General features: G+C 31.0%; 1 protein-coding gene across 1 annotated transcript in view; it reads left to right on the top strand.

The window, feature by feature from the left end:
* Positions 1–7,520: 7,520 nt before the first annotated feature.
* Positions 7,521–14,413, top strand: part of LOC139485581 (von Willebrand factor D and EGF domain-containing protein-like) — a 51,583-nt gene continuing 44,690 nt past the window's right edge. Inside the window, exons 1-2 of the mRNA XM_071270173.1 lie at positions 7,521–7,578; positions 9,284–9,481. The gene's annotated coding sequence lies outside the window, so the exon portion shown is untranslated. The remainder of the gene's footprint in view (positions 7,579–9,283; positions 9,482–14,413) is intronic.

The raw sequence follows: 14,413 nt of genomic DNA, 5'->3' as shown, positions 1-14,413 counted from the left end.
AATGTTTATTTCAGATGCATTGTTAGTTCTATTCAAAATGCCACGTTATCAAGGTAAAACCTTTCATAATAGATCTTATTAGCAGTAAAAGATTTATAACGTTCTGGGTATTTTTGCGTTTGGTTCGTTCGGACAGTGTGTTTTCATTAAAGGTTGGGACAGCAGTGAATATCGATAAGACAGCATGAGATCACCGACAGAAAGACCAAACCAGCTGAATTGAACGATTCAACATAGTCTTGTTACTTTATTTCACCATTTTGTCCTGTATTATCCTCAGGAATATAAACAGCCACTTGAAAACAAAAACGTGAAAACAAATTATACAAAACCAGTACCAATAAAGTGTCTATATTGGTACAAAATATTCTGTCATGTCCTTTATTACTCAAGCGAATGTATCTTTCTATATTCCAGATATTCTAAAGATTGCCTTTGTCGTACAGCTTCTCCTATATAGCTACTCCTCAATTAGTAAGAGATTTATCAATTCACTTACACTTGTAACATGTGTAATCAGAGATCATTCATAAAGCGAAAAAAATAATAATTCCTGCAAACATTTCTATGATGGAATAAAGATTTCAAATCCAAATAACCTATTTCAAAAAAACATTTTGAAGAACGATTATTTATATCAGAACATAGACCAAATCAAATTTTCAGAACAAAGCCATGCGTTTGTTAGAACTGTTATAGTGTCTTTACAATTAATCAGTTGGATGTGAAATGATTGACACTTTCGACCTGGTGATTGGCTTTGAACAAGCAATCAGTAACTGCGAGTACTGTTATTTCAGTGCTATTCAATTTGTTGCCTTGAAACGATCTCTTGAGTAAAACATTTTGCAACTGCTTCTTACAGTTGGTTGTCATGTTGTGTTGTGACATGATTGTTAAGGTTAGGTATATGTTCAAACTTTGACAGTTAAAAGAAGGGCAGAAGATACTAGAAGGACATTCAAACTCATAAATCGAAAATAAACTGACATCGCCTAGTTTTATAAATTGACCATAAACCCACTTATTCATGGTATGGTATCAATATTTCTGACCTGACACTACGTACTTTTTATTGCTTAATCCTTAAGAATTTAATATGCAATGTTTCGGGTTCTTTCGGGAGTATTCCCAGGTAAACCCTCATCAGAGGCCGACCTTCGGTATTTATTTCGTATCTAGTATCATAGATAGATGTGTGTCTGTTTCATAACAGTTTTTTATTTATTAACTACACGTGCATATAGGTCTACGTTGTAGCTAATCTTTTTACAGACTGTTAGTTTTATAAATTGACCATAAACCCACTTATTCATGGTATGGTATCAATATTTCTGACCTTAGTTTTATAAAACAAACAAAGAAAAAACACACAGACAAACAAAAGTACACAAAATAGAACATAGAAAAATAAAGACTAAGCAACACGAACCCCATCAAAAACTAGGGTTGATGTCAGGTGCTCCGTAAGGATAAAACGCTCTACATGTGGCACCAGTCGTGTTGCTCATGTAAGTACAAACTCGTTAATAATTCTAATTCGGTAAGTCACATTCTTAAAAAGGGAAAAGGGTTTTAGCTACAACATAACGAACATATCCGATACCATCTCTGAAACGGATATTCCATCACGGTCAACCAACTCATGATGGTGTCTGTAACATTTACGAGTGGATGATTTCAACTTTACCAATTGGAACTCTTGGTTTAAATCTTTCTAATGAGAAGCAAATCTCTATCAATGAAATCATGATAGTTAATACAAGACAGGGAATATCGTATCAGTTGGGAGTTATATACATTTTGTACTCCGTATGGAGGAATCTGCTGAAATGTTGCTACATAGAAATAGAAAGTTCACAATTAGAAAGCTGTACTCATCTTTTTTGTCGAAAATTTTTGTTTTCAACCGACCCGCATTGTCAATTTCTAGATGTAAGTCAAAATATGTAGCAGACCTAATTGTTTTCGCTATCACCAAATAGAAGAGAAGAATTTTTAGTATATATTAAAAAAGAACAGCATACGTTAACCAACATCATTTACAACTAGAACAAACATATGAGGTTGTTAGGCATTTAAACACTTTTCAATATCTATAGATGGAGAGCTGTCTAATTGGCACGCAAACCATATCTTCTCACATCTATATAAATTGCAGTAAACTGTGAACTTAGTACACATGTTACTCGTTCAATGCAAGTCAACGTTCACAAATACCACAATTCACAATGAAATATAAACATTTTTTGTTGGTGTCTTTGAACATTTATAATCAATTACAACTTTATGTTTGCGACTTATTCTATTTGTTTGATGGCACCTTTTATCCAGTTTTGTTGTATGTCTTTGAAAAGTAAAATAACAAAAATAACTAACACCGAGGAAAATACGGAAAGTCCCTGACAAACGACAAAATTAAAACCTCAAACACATTTAACGAATGGATAACAACTGACATATTCCTGAATTGGTACAGGCATTTTCTAATGATGAAAAATGTTGGATTGAACCTGGTTATATAGCTAGCTTAACCTATTACTTGTACGGCATCTCCCTATATCTATGTAGACAGAGCACATGCACAAAAACGAAAGTCAAGAATACAAACATTACCTAGGCATAATAACACAATGACAGGATTTACAAGTACCGAGCCATGTCGAATGGCCATTATGTGATGAATGTTTACACAGTTGTAGCAGCATGTGTCAAGTATTGTCATACCTGTTATGTCTTTTTTGGTTGCTAACCTATTACATCAATGAAACTGATCTATTAAAAAACTCTCATACAAGTGGGAGGATTATCTTGCTGTAAAGAAAAGTTTACCAACCATTTTCTTTCACAAATGCCTATTCTAAGTCAGGAATATGACAGTTGTTTTTCATTCGTTTCATATGATCAAGTTTGGTGCTGTCCATTTTTAAATACATCCCCCGGTTTGAGTTTTCTTTGTTCGGTATTCATGTTTTACTTTTTTTAAAACTAGATAAACCTCCTGTGTAGATTTAATTAAGGCATTTGATGTAACTTGCTTGATAATAGTCCACACTTCAAGTTTCCGTTTTGGAATTTTATTTTGAATGTCTCTACAAAATCGCCCAAAAATATTGTTGTTTCCATGTATGCCATACCGCTGCATATAGGATCGGCAATCAATATATATTGAGCTAGTTCTAAAGAACAGAACAACCTTTCAGTAATTAACAGAACTCTAAAATATATAACTCGTGTCTTTTGAGTTTTTGTTAGGTGTATTTTTGATGTGTATCGATCTGGTAAAAAGTAAAATCACAAAAATACTGAACTCAGAGCAAATCCAATCACAAGTCCATACTCACATGGCAAAATCAAATGACAAAACACATCAAAAACGAAAGGACAAGAACTGTCATGAAAAGGGAATATCAAAAATATATAACGAAAAAGTAAGTAAAGCTCTTTTTAACATAATTAGGTAGTTTGTTCTTATGTTGTACTGTTACAAAACTGTAACAGGCTAGGAAGCCATTTTGAACTGGCAAAATTCTGTATGTATAAAAAAAGAAAAGATGTGGTATGATTGCCAATAAGACAAATTTCCACAAGAGACCAAAATGACACGGAAGTTAACAACTATAGGTGAGCGTACGGCCTTCAACAATGAGCAAAGCCTATACCGCAAAGGTAGCTAATGAAGGCCCGAAATAACAATGTAAAACAATTCAAACGAGAAAACTAACGGCCTTATTTATGTACAAACAAATGAACGAAAATCAAATATTTAACACATAAACAAACGACAACCACTAAATTACAGGCTCCTGACTTGCAACAGGCATGTATGTGCCTGTCCCATGGCAGGTGCTTTTAATTCAATCGTTGTCGTTTGTTGCCGTGTATAAGTTTTTTTTCGTTTTTTTTTTTTCGTTATATATTTTTGATATTCCCTTTTCACAAATGTGACCTACCGAATGAGACTATTTACCTGATTTGTAATAACATAAGCAACACGACGGAACACCCGAGATTACCCCTAGTTTTTGTTGGGGTTCGAGTTGTTTTGTCTATAGTTTTCTATGCTGTGTTGTCTGTACTTATTTGTCTGTTTGTCTTTTTATTTTAGCCATGGCGTTGTCAGTTTATTTTCAATCTATGAGTTTGACTGTCACTCTGTTATCTTTCCTCCCTCTTTTGTACATTAATTAGGACGTCTCAACTTTTTTACGTGTGTCGTTGATTCGTTCTGTTTTGAATATTCCTCGGAGTTCAGTATTTTTGGGATTTTATTTTTTCATGCATTTTATATCAATGTTTGCGGTATTGGATTTGCTTATTGTTGAATGTAGTTTGTCATAGTGTTTCTGGTGGAGAGATGACACATTGGTAATCTAACTTTATATCCTTGTCATTATATCAAATGTGTAAGATACCATCATGTCAACAGCGAACAAAGAAGCCAGATAATCACTGCTGTCAATTTCAATCATGAATGCTCTGACAAAATAGATTTGTACTTCTAATTGTGTTGATAATGATTAAAATGAACTGCAAAAAATGCAAAACCTTACAGCAACAATTAACTTGCAAATATTGATTTAGACTTGTACACCATGCATTTTTCTTATTAATTCACAAGTTTTAATGCAGCGGCATACACTGATGGCATCAATATTCTAGCTATCAATAAATAGAAGAGAAGAATTTTGAGTATATATTAAAAAAGAACAGCATACGTTAACCAACATCATTTACAACTAGAACAAACATATGAGGTTGTTAAGCCTTTAAACACTTTTCAATATCTACTAGAGCAATAAATAAACTAAGAAGTCCTCGTTGAACCCCACACATTTTGAATGTGTTATTTCATTATTTAACTGGATAACATATCAGATAAACTGTTGGTCACGTGATAAAAATTTCCAATTTACGTCATTTGTCAAACACTTTTTTTTAATTCTCAGATCTTATTCTGTTCCTCACTATTTAAGAGATAATATTGTTGATGTAATACTGCTTAATATTACTCACACTTCCAAGTACGGAAGATATTTCGGGTTCTTATCATTAACCAATAGATGTAAAATGAAAAAGGTGCATGTCAAATGCAAACCAAGACAGTCAGAAATAGCAAAGCAGTCAAATATGTAATCTTGTTGTGAGAAAAAATTATAAAACATATGTTTATAGTAAGATTTAGATCGGCATGCTGTTTGAACGTATTGAAGATCTGTCACTATTACAGTCTATAGTAAATAGAAATATGATTTATTAGTTTTTTATTGTTTGTTCAATTGCTTTGAATTGTGCATGTTCATAACTCATAATTAGTTGTGATAACATTAGAATATTTTCGAAAAAAAAAATTACTTATTTTCTTCTTGTTTTTTTTTTTTTTTTTTTTTTTATAAATATTACAAAGAAATTAAAGTAAAAATAAAGTGAAACTCTTAATTTGTATAATCTTTTATAATATTTGTATGTTTTCCAGAGGCTACTGCTCAGTAACGATGACTTGTGCGTATGATGTGAACAGAAATCAATTAGTGATAGGTGTGAAACTGTATAGAATCGAACTTTAAAATATAATAATTTAATTTTGGATGTAACCCGTCTTCTAATTGGCTGACGTTGTTTTGTTTATCAGCTCATAGACATAATTTTGTGACGTGACCGTGACGTTATCAACATTTGTTAATGGTTTACTCCGGTTTAAAATGTACTTTATAATTTAATTAGAAGAAATTACTGAAATATTTTTCTGTCCATTCGAAAAAACATTAAAAATGTGGTGCACATTTTACAATAACCCGCTTTCAAAGATTTACAGAAACTTGTGTTATTTATATATGACGTCATCAGTCTTTTTCCTGACGTAACAATAAGAAATTCAGAAGAGACTGATAACTTCTCCTGTCCCACTAATTGATTACGTTTTTGTACACAAATGAAGTAACATGCATACAAAACCAATCAAAGACAAAAATACAAACATCTTTCAGTGTTCTTTAACTACACATTCAGATATAATAATGATATTCTGTCACTCAATAATCAACGTAAGTGATCGTATCTCATATATCCAACTAAAAACTTGAGATAAATATTACTTCTGAAAATAAGAGGTCTTTTTTTATATATTGATATTTTCATTAATATAAGAATGGACGTACGTACAAACAGGATAACTTCAACTTGCAATTGTCAAATTCAATTTTCCGCAGTAGTAAACTTTCGTCCGTATAATATGGCGTGAACATATCTCGATTTTTTCTACGTACCAGCATATTAACACTTTAAAAAATGTTGGAAATTACATTTATAAAACATGCATTTAAAAAAAACGGACTGCACACATACTTTCTCATCAATTAACAGCTAAGACTAGGTGGTTGTACTGTAATATCACTGTCCCAGGTAAGGGGAAGGGTTTGGATCCCGCTTACATGTTAACCCCACCACATTCTGTATATATGTGCCTGTCCAAAGCATGGAGTCGGTAAATCAGTATTACTCGTATGTTGCTGTTTTACATATTTGTTTTTAGTTCACTTTTGAGTTCTTCCGTTTTAATTGTTTTACGGGGCCTTTTATAGCTGGCTATGCGGTATTGCTTTGCTCATATGGCGTACGGTGACCTGTAGTTAATAATTTCTGTGTTATTATTTCTTGTGAATAGCTGTCTCATTGAAAATCACACCACATCTTCTTCTTTATGTATACATAAAAAGAAACTGGCCGTGCATATATGTATCACCAATTAATATTTCTGTCCATTAAAGTATCACTGGTACAAAATTACTTTTGGTTTTGCCATATAAGATAAATTTTGAAATATTACAACAGTTCTATTCTGTTCGTTTTTAGAAGATAAAAACGTCAAACAATAAACCTCTTACATACTTATAGTGAATGTATCTGACAATCTAAATTAAAACAAGTGTAATTGCCATCTGAATTGTATGAATTGTTTGTAAATGATGTCAATGATGACAATTTAGATGAAAAATTTGGTATTTTGATAGTAGTTAAATACTTAACAATTTTTAATTTGTTTTGTTAACTTGACATGAACAATATAATAGAATCGAATACGTGTTGATCAATGGATCACATGTAAATCAGGGTAACAGGTTTTACCATAAAATTAAAAAAAAAAAAAAAAACATTTCTTTAGTAAAAATAAATTTACTTATAAAAAAACTTAACAGACATGACATCAGCAAATAAAAACAAGATATGTTCATGATATTTGATGTTTATTTTTAATCAAGTATTGTCAAAATACAACGTTTATGAAAGTTGTTCTTTCAGTAGAAATTTTGTTACTTGTTCTTTCATAGCTTATCACTTTCAATCTACTGTATAAAGTGTATGTTTAGTATATACAGAACTAAATAAACTAAGCTTGATAAGAGAATTATCTTTACATAACTCACCTGTGTAATACTTTAAAAAGTATGTTTATAAGAATTCGATAGCATAATAATGTTATCGTCCGGATATGAATGATGGCTTGCAAACATATTTTCGAAATTTTGAAAGGGTTGGCAATTTTTAAAAGTTTGCTAATCGTGACATATGCAGTAAAAGGTAAGTTTATTTTCAAGACAAGCAAATACAATCATTCTCGAAAAAAAACTAAATACAATAGCGGTAAACCTAATAACGTAATTTTGTTTTTATATCTTATTTGGAAACATTTGAACACATCAATTTTATATAGTGTTAATCTAACTTTCGACTTTTTATTTATAAATTTTTATGGTTTATACTTTGTATTATTCTAGTTTAAAGCAACTATGTGCACAGAATTTATTTATTTTAAACAGTTTGATTTTGGAAGAAAGACCGACAAAGTTAGATAGTGCAGTTAGTTGCACAGTTACTAACACAATTTTATATTAATATTCTTGTAATTATTATAAATTACATCAAAATAACATAATTACAAACCTTATCTCCATTTATGTCCAATTTTTAGAAATTCACCTGTGACGTTACTTTTTGTGGCGTTGATACATACATGTGGCAGACAGTTAGTAATTCTATTATGATGTTTTGTGTAAGGTCCTTAATTAGTTTTAGATATTCGTTATTATTCTTTGGTTAACATTTCGAAACGTACTATTATATTACTTATATATTTATTGCTCTGTCTTATGTATTCTCGCATTTATTTGTATTGTATTCCATTCATGTAATTTTGTCATTTAGCAGTATTTTTAACAATGCCATAAAGCGCGATGTTTGGCTAGCCCTAAAATGGGTTCAATCCATCATTTGTTTCTTAAAATGTCCTGAACCAAGTCAGAAATATGGCAGTTGTTATCTTATGGTTTGCTTCAATGTATGTTGAATTGTCTTTTGTTTTGTTGTTGCAGGTCAGTGTTTCTGTTGTTTCAGTTTTTCTCTTATTGTTGTGTTTACCTCGATTTTAGTTTGGAACGCGCATTTGGGTTTTTTTGACAATCAATCGATTTATGATATTTGATCAGCGGTATACTTATGTTGCCTTTATTTATATCTTTAAAAATCATCTCTTTTGTTGATTGTCTTTCAAAATATCTTCATGAAAAGTTAGGAACCAAACTATTTTATTTGGCAGCATTTTGTTCAAGGTTTACATCGTTATATCATGTACATGGTGGTATTATTTTTTTTTAGAATATGGTTGGTTTTCTAAAATTGTTTATTATCTCACCCTTTATTTTACGGATTTGTATTAAAATCGTGTTACAGATCAAATTTATTCGTTCACTGTTTATTCATTAGTTTGTTATCATATGTCTTTTGATGGAGTTAATTCATTTTAATTGTTATTTTATAGTGTGTCTTTCTATGTTATGATGTTACACTATTGTTCTGGTAAGGGTGAAGGTTACCTATTTAAACGTTTAAAACCGCTGCATTCATTTGCACGTACCCTAAATCAGGAACCTGATGTTCAGTGGTTGTCGTTTTTTGATGTGTTTCATAAATGTTTCTCGTTTCTCGTTTTTTATATAGATTAGACCCGTTTGAATGGTTTTACACTAGTCATTTGTTGGGGCCTGTATAGCTTGCTGTTCACTGTGATCCAAGGCATCGTGTAGAAGATAGTACTTTGACCTTTTTTGATTTACTTTTACAAATTATGACTTGGTTGGAGAGTTGTCTTATTAGCACTCTTATCACATCTTCTTATTTCAATATACAAAAAAAACTTTTAATCTTCCATTTTCAAAATATTTCGGGCACCAGTGTTATTGCTTCGTCATTAAAAATATAAAATTTCATAGTTGCAAATATTTTAAAGATCCATGTCAGCAAGGGAACCACAAAATCATTGATGACTGGAGACGTTCTGTTGCCATAATGTCTGGAAGTCTTTGCGACAATTTACTAGAAGAGGCTTGGTATCGTATTGCAAGTGAATCTGGTGAGAAAATGCCGACAGAGTGTGTTGTCAATGGTGGACGATGCAGTACACAATATCCTATTTGGCTGTCTAAAGGTAATTATTGTGTATCATAACATAAGCATGCCTAATTGTTTCGGATCATATAAACACAAGTGCTGATTATTGATAATTTAAATCATTGACACACAAATGTTTTTTTTTTCACTCTGGCAGATAATGATTTTAAATGTTGCATTAAGGAGGAGTTAACAAAAAATATATAACATTTTTGGTTGTATTAAATAGCTAACAGAACGGAGATTGAGACTATATGGCAAAAGTGTAGATCGATTGATTGAGTATTAGTGTTGTATGCTTCTTTCTGCACTATTGACCAAATTATTAATCATTAAGCCTTCTATTTCTACTTAAAATAACTGCATTCTGAATATAATTTCGTAAATTAGTAAAGAACAAATCATGGAAGAAATAAAACAATCTTATCTTGCGTTTTTTTAATGTTCTTAAACGTGAAGATTTATTAGGTCCACTTCTGTTGTTATTCGAGTGTCACTAATATAAACAGAACACTTATCTTAAGTACTTCGTTTTGTGTTAAGCCGAGTATCTCTAATGTCTTTAAACACGAAGTAGCCGTAAAAGTATTTAAATATGGATCCAAAAACTACTTAAAACAAAAATGATGATTATCGAAATATATATGATTATAAATGTAACACAACACAAGTGATAAAGACGATTTAAAAAAAAAACACCAGTAACCATCAGTCGAACTAAATGAACAAATCCCGTTTGTTTAAAAACACAGATTAATCAATATACAAAATATTATATACTGTAATCAAACACAGATGATCCCGATGAGTAAGTAAAACTCTCTCCTCTATTCGCAATGTAGCTTATTGAACACAAGTAAATGAAAAGAGGGATGTAAATTGTGTGTAGAATCTAACACTACTGTGAATTCAACGCAAAGAAAAATTTGAGACTTCATATTCCTATTCCTTTTTGAAAATTTCAAATATCAAGACACTAAAAAAATCACAGTTAGTTGATTTTTAGATATATAAGTCATTTGACAGATATTTTAAGGTTGAATATAACATTACAGACAGATAGATAAGTGAAAATCAGCTGAACGTTCGAATCACATTCTATTGTTAAGGAAGTATAAACTTTAAGCTTCTCAATGAACTTAACATAACTGTTAGTCAAACTGTTATATACCCAATTAAATTAATAAAGTGTACTGTTTAAGGTTTTTGTTTTTGTTAGTTTTATTTTCGTCAAAGGTCAAAGTACACATTTTGTAATAATTTTATGAAAACTAAACGAGCGAAATCAATATTAGAAATGGTGTTTGGAACCACCTTAAGAGATGAAATTCGACCTAACATTGACGTCAAAGTGCCTTTTATGGTAATAATTGTAAATACTCCATCACATTACCAATTGCAAATTAGTAGAACTTAGCCGATGTATATTTTTGAAATGAGGTTTTTAATTATTTACTTAATTAAAACTCTGATATACCATCTTTTATTTTTACATCAATATATTGATGTATTTTGTTTAATTTCTTGCCTTGAGAGTGACATTGCTGTAAAAGAAATACGAGTCTTTCTCTTTGTGATATCTGCAGTGAATCCCGCTTGAGGGTTCCAATTGTCAAAGAAGACCAATTGGTGGCCTTAGTCTGTTTTCTGCTCTTTGGTCGGTTTGTTGTCTCTTTGACATATTTCCTATTTCCATAATCAATTATAGTTTACAAAGTTTGTCTTTAGTGTCGCGTGGAGACAGTAGAGTGCCACCACGTGTTTCAGATTTATGATCATTTCATATAAAAGATCCAGGAGTTTGCGTCTAAGAGGGAACTTCTGTATGTTCATTACTTTACGAAAATTTATCTAAAACTGTAATTTTAAAGTTCAGTCAAATTCTACTATTTAGTCAGTCATAATGCGCTACCCTGATATTTTGTTGTCTTCTTGTTTTGTAATTTACGTATTTTGTTGGGTACTTAATGTCAAATAGCGTTTGGCGTCTGGTTGGTGTGTGCTGGTTTATATTCCGGACGTCATTCTTTGCTCCTTTCAATTGGAAATACAGATAACAAAATGATACTTAGAGATGGAAAAAAAATGAATACCAAACTCAACTTCACGTCTCAAACTTCAAAATCGTTTATCATAAGACGGTTTAATTAAAAAAAAAAAAAGCATGAGTGTCATGCCAAACAAATGGCTAACATGTCCCTGTCTTTTCATCAACAATACGGTAAGGTCCACGTTTAATGATCTCAAATTTCCTTAAACTTTTAAACTCATCTAAATTAGCTATTTCCTCACATGTAACAAACCAGAATGCGGTATTCAGTGCGTAGATTGAACTGGACGCTATTCATCTAATCGAACGCAAGGACAGTTTTCTATTTTTTAGAAGATCCCAAAATTTTTTAAAGTATCATTTATCAACACATTAAGGATGCACACCTCTAAGGAGCCAAAAATTTCTAGAATTAAACTTTTTTCTTAACCTGATTTTTGGGTTTATAAGACTGTAACAAAATATTTAGTGAAGAAAAAATCATATGGTGGTGCACTTTTTTTTTTTTTTTGCTACTGTCCTTTGAAAATGTCCACTTTGATGAGTTTCCCATTTTTCATCAATTTTTTAACATGGCTATAAAAGGGGAGGTTTGGCATGCCACAAAACCAGGTTCAACCCACCATTTTTTCCTTTAAAAATGTCCTGTACCAAGTCAGGAATATGGCCATTGTTATATTATAGTTCGTTTCTCTGTGTGTTACAATTTAACGTTGTGTCGTTTGTTTTCTCTTATTTTTGAGTGTAAATTGACATTGCGATAAGACGTGTCACGGTACTTGTCTATCCCAAATTCATGTATTTGGTTTTGATGTTATATTTGTTATTCTCGTGGGATTTTGTCTGATGCTTGGTCCGTTTCTGTGTGTGTTACACTGTAGTGTTGTGTCGTTGTTCTCCTCTTATATTTAATGCGTTTCCCTCAGTTTTAGTTTGTTACCCCGATTTTGTTTTTGTCCATGGATTTATGAGTTTGAACAGCGGTATACTACTGTTGCCTTTATTTACCTATTTTTGGGCTATCATCGTAAAAAAAATCGCAGTTCCACAATTAATCTTTTTTCATACTTTCTATAAAGATGAAGTGGACCAATATGAATAAATTTTACTTAAAAGACCTATAGGTAGTTGTTAATATAAGAAAGTTTTATCATATTTTGATGTTTTTTTTTTTGTATAAAATTACCATGCTGTCAATTTTGTAAATCTGTGATTCTTCTCAGTTTTAAGAACACAATGCATATCATTTCAATTTTTTTGTTATAAATGATTGAAAAAATACATATTTAAGAAATTTGAAAAGACCAAAATGAAATTGGATGTACATGATTCTTGTAAAATAATTTTGTGTATCCCTCACCCATTTTCTCAAAATTTTGGCTAAAAATACTGACTTGATTGGTCGTAAAATTTGAAAACTGGATTACTTAAAAACAATTCATTGTAAATACACATTTTTTTCACAGAGTTATGTTTAATTATAATATTTATTAAATTCATATATATTTTCCACTTGTATCACATGTTTTGGAAATAATTCAAGAACGAGATTTCAACGAGACTGAAAGGTCAAAAGAATACATCCTTAAGAGGCACAATCAAACTATCAAACATTTAACAGTTCAACCTTTTGAATTAGTGAATAAGTAATCTAGAAAACTAATGTGAAAATATATAATTATGATCATGGAAAAATAATTGAATTAAATTGGATTATCATATCAGTCTGATTGAAAATATAAAAGTCATTGGTTATATATCTAGAGCCGATTATGTTAACATTCTGATGTTTCTAAAACAATCTGAAAACCCGTTTTCATTGGCGTAGAAAAAGAATCCTTACCAACATTACTTATATTTCTGACCTAATTGCTATTTAAAAAAACGCGTACATTATCTGTGGATCAAGCTTTTCGTTTAATAACTTAGTAAAGATTATTCTAAATTTTAGAGAATTGCAGCACAATATCATACTGCAGTCCTACATGTAGCAGTATGAAATCGTCCAAATTTTAACCATTTCCCCAAACTGATCGCCCTTAACATCATCTATTATTTTTATAGTAAATCATATATGTGTAAATAAGATTTGATTTTGTAAATATTGACGATAATTTAATGACGTTTCCGTAAATGAACACATCCCTGATTATTTCAATAGTGACGCAACGTCAGATATTGCTACCTTTCAGTGTAACAGAAAAATGACGTTAAATTGTAAACGTACACTATCTAATTCTTCCTGCTTTCCTTTTTTGGTAAATGCAATGTATAACACACAAGTGTAAATGCCGTGAGAATCCAATCCAATATGATTTTATAATTAACATAGGAAATGCAATTTTACTGCTAGTAATTATGTGTTTTTGGAGGAATATTGCTGCATTATATATATTCAACCCGAGTATGATTTTATTCAAGCAGCAACATACAATAGCTTATAGTTATGATACTGATGTTTTCTTACTTTTTGATCGTCTTATAGATGTGTATTTTTGTAATGTGTGCATCATTTCGTTTTGTTGAAAGCAGGACATTTGTATTTAGCTTAGTGGAGGAAGGAACAAGCGAATGCAGTTTATGTCGTCCCTATAGCTAGCATAATGCTTCTGGCGACGTCAAATTATGATAACGGATAAACTTGCAAGACATTTTCATTAATCCGTATTTTTGATAGATAACCATATAATGTTAATGCTATTTGGTGTACCAACTTCAACTTTAAAAGTACTTTTTATTGGTATGGTTATCAAAGCCGAAAAATAATCTTCACGAAATCAAATCTCTGTTTTTTTTTTTTGGCCGTAAAAGTTTTGTGAAGGCATGAAAGTTTAACTCGGACATTTCCGCAAGACATTGCAAATCTATTGTTTTGAATTGAATATGTAGCTCAATTTATTTTTCAATTCGAATTTTGGA

The sequence above is a fragment of the Mytilus edulis genome, chromosome 8 (assembly GCF_963676685.1).
Source record: "Mytilus edulis chromosome 8, xbMytEdul2.2, whole genome shotgun sequence".
NCBI lineage: Eukaryota > Metazoa > Mollusca > Bivalvia > Mytilida > Mytilidae > Mytilus > Mytilus edulis.
Note: the sequence above shows the minus strand (reverse complement) of the source record. Positions and strands in the feature narration are given on the sequence as shown.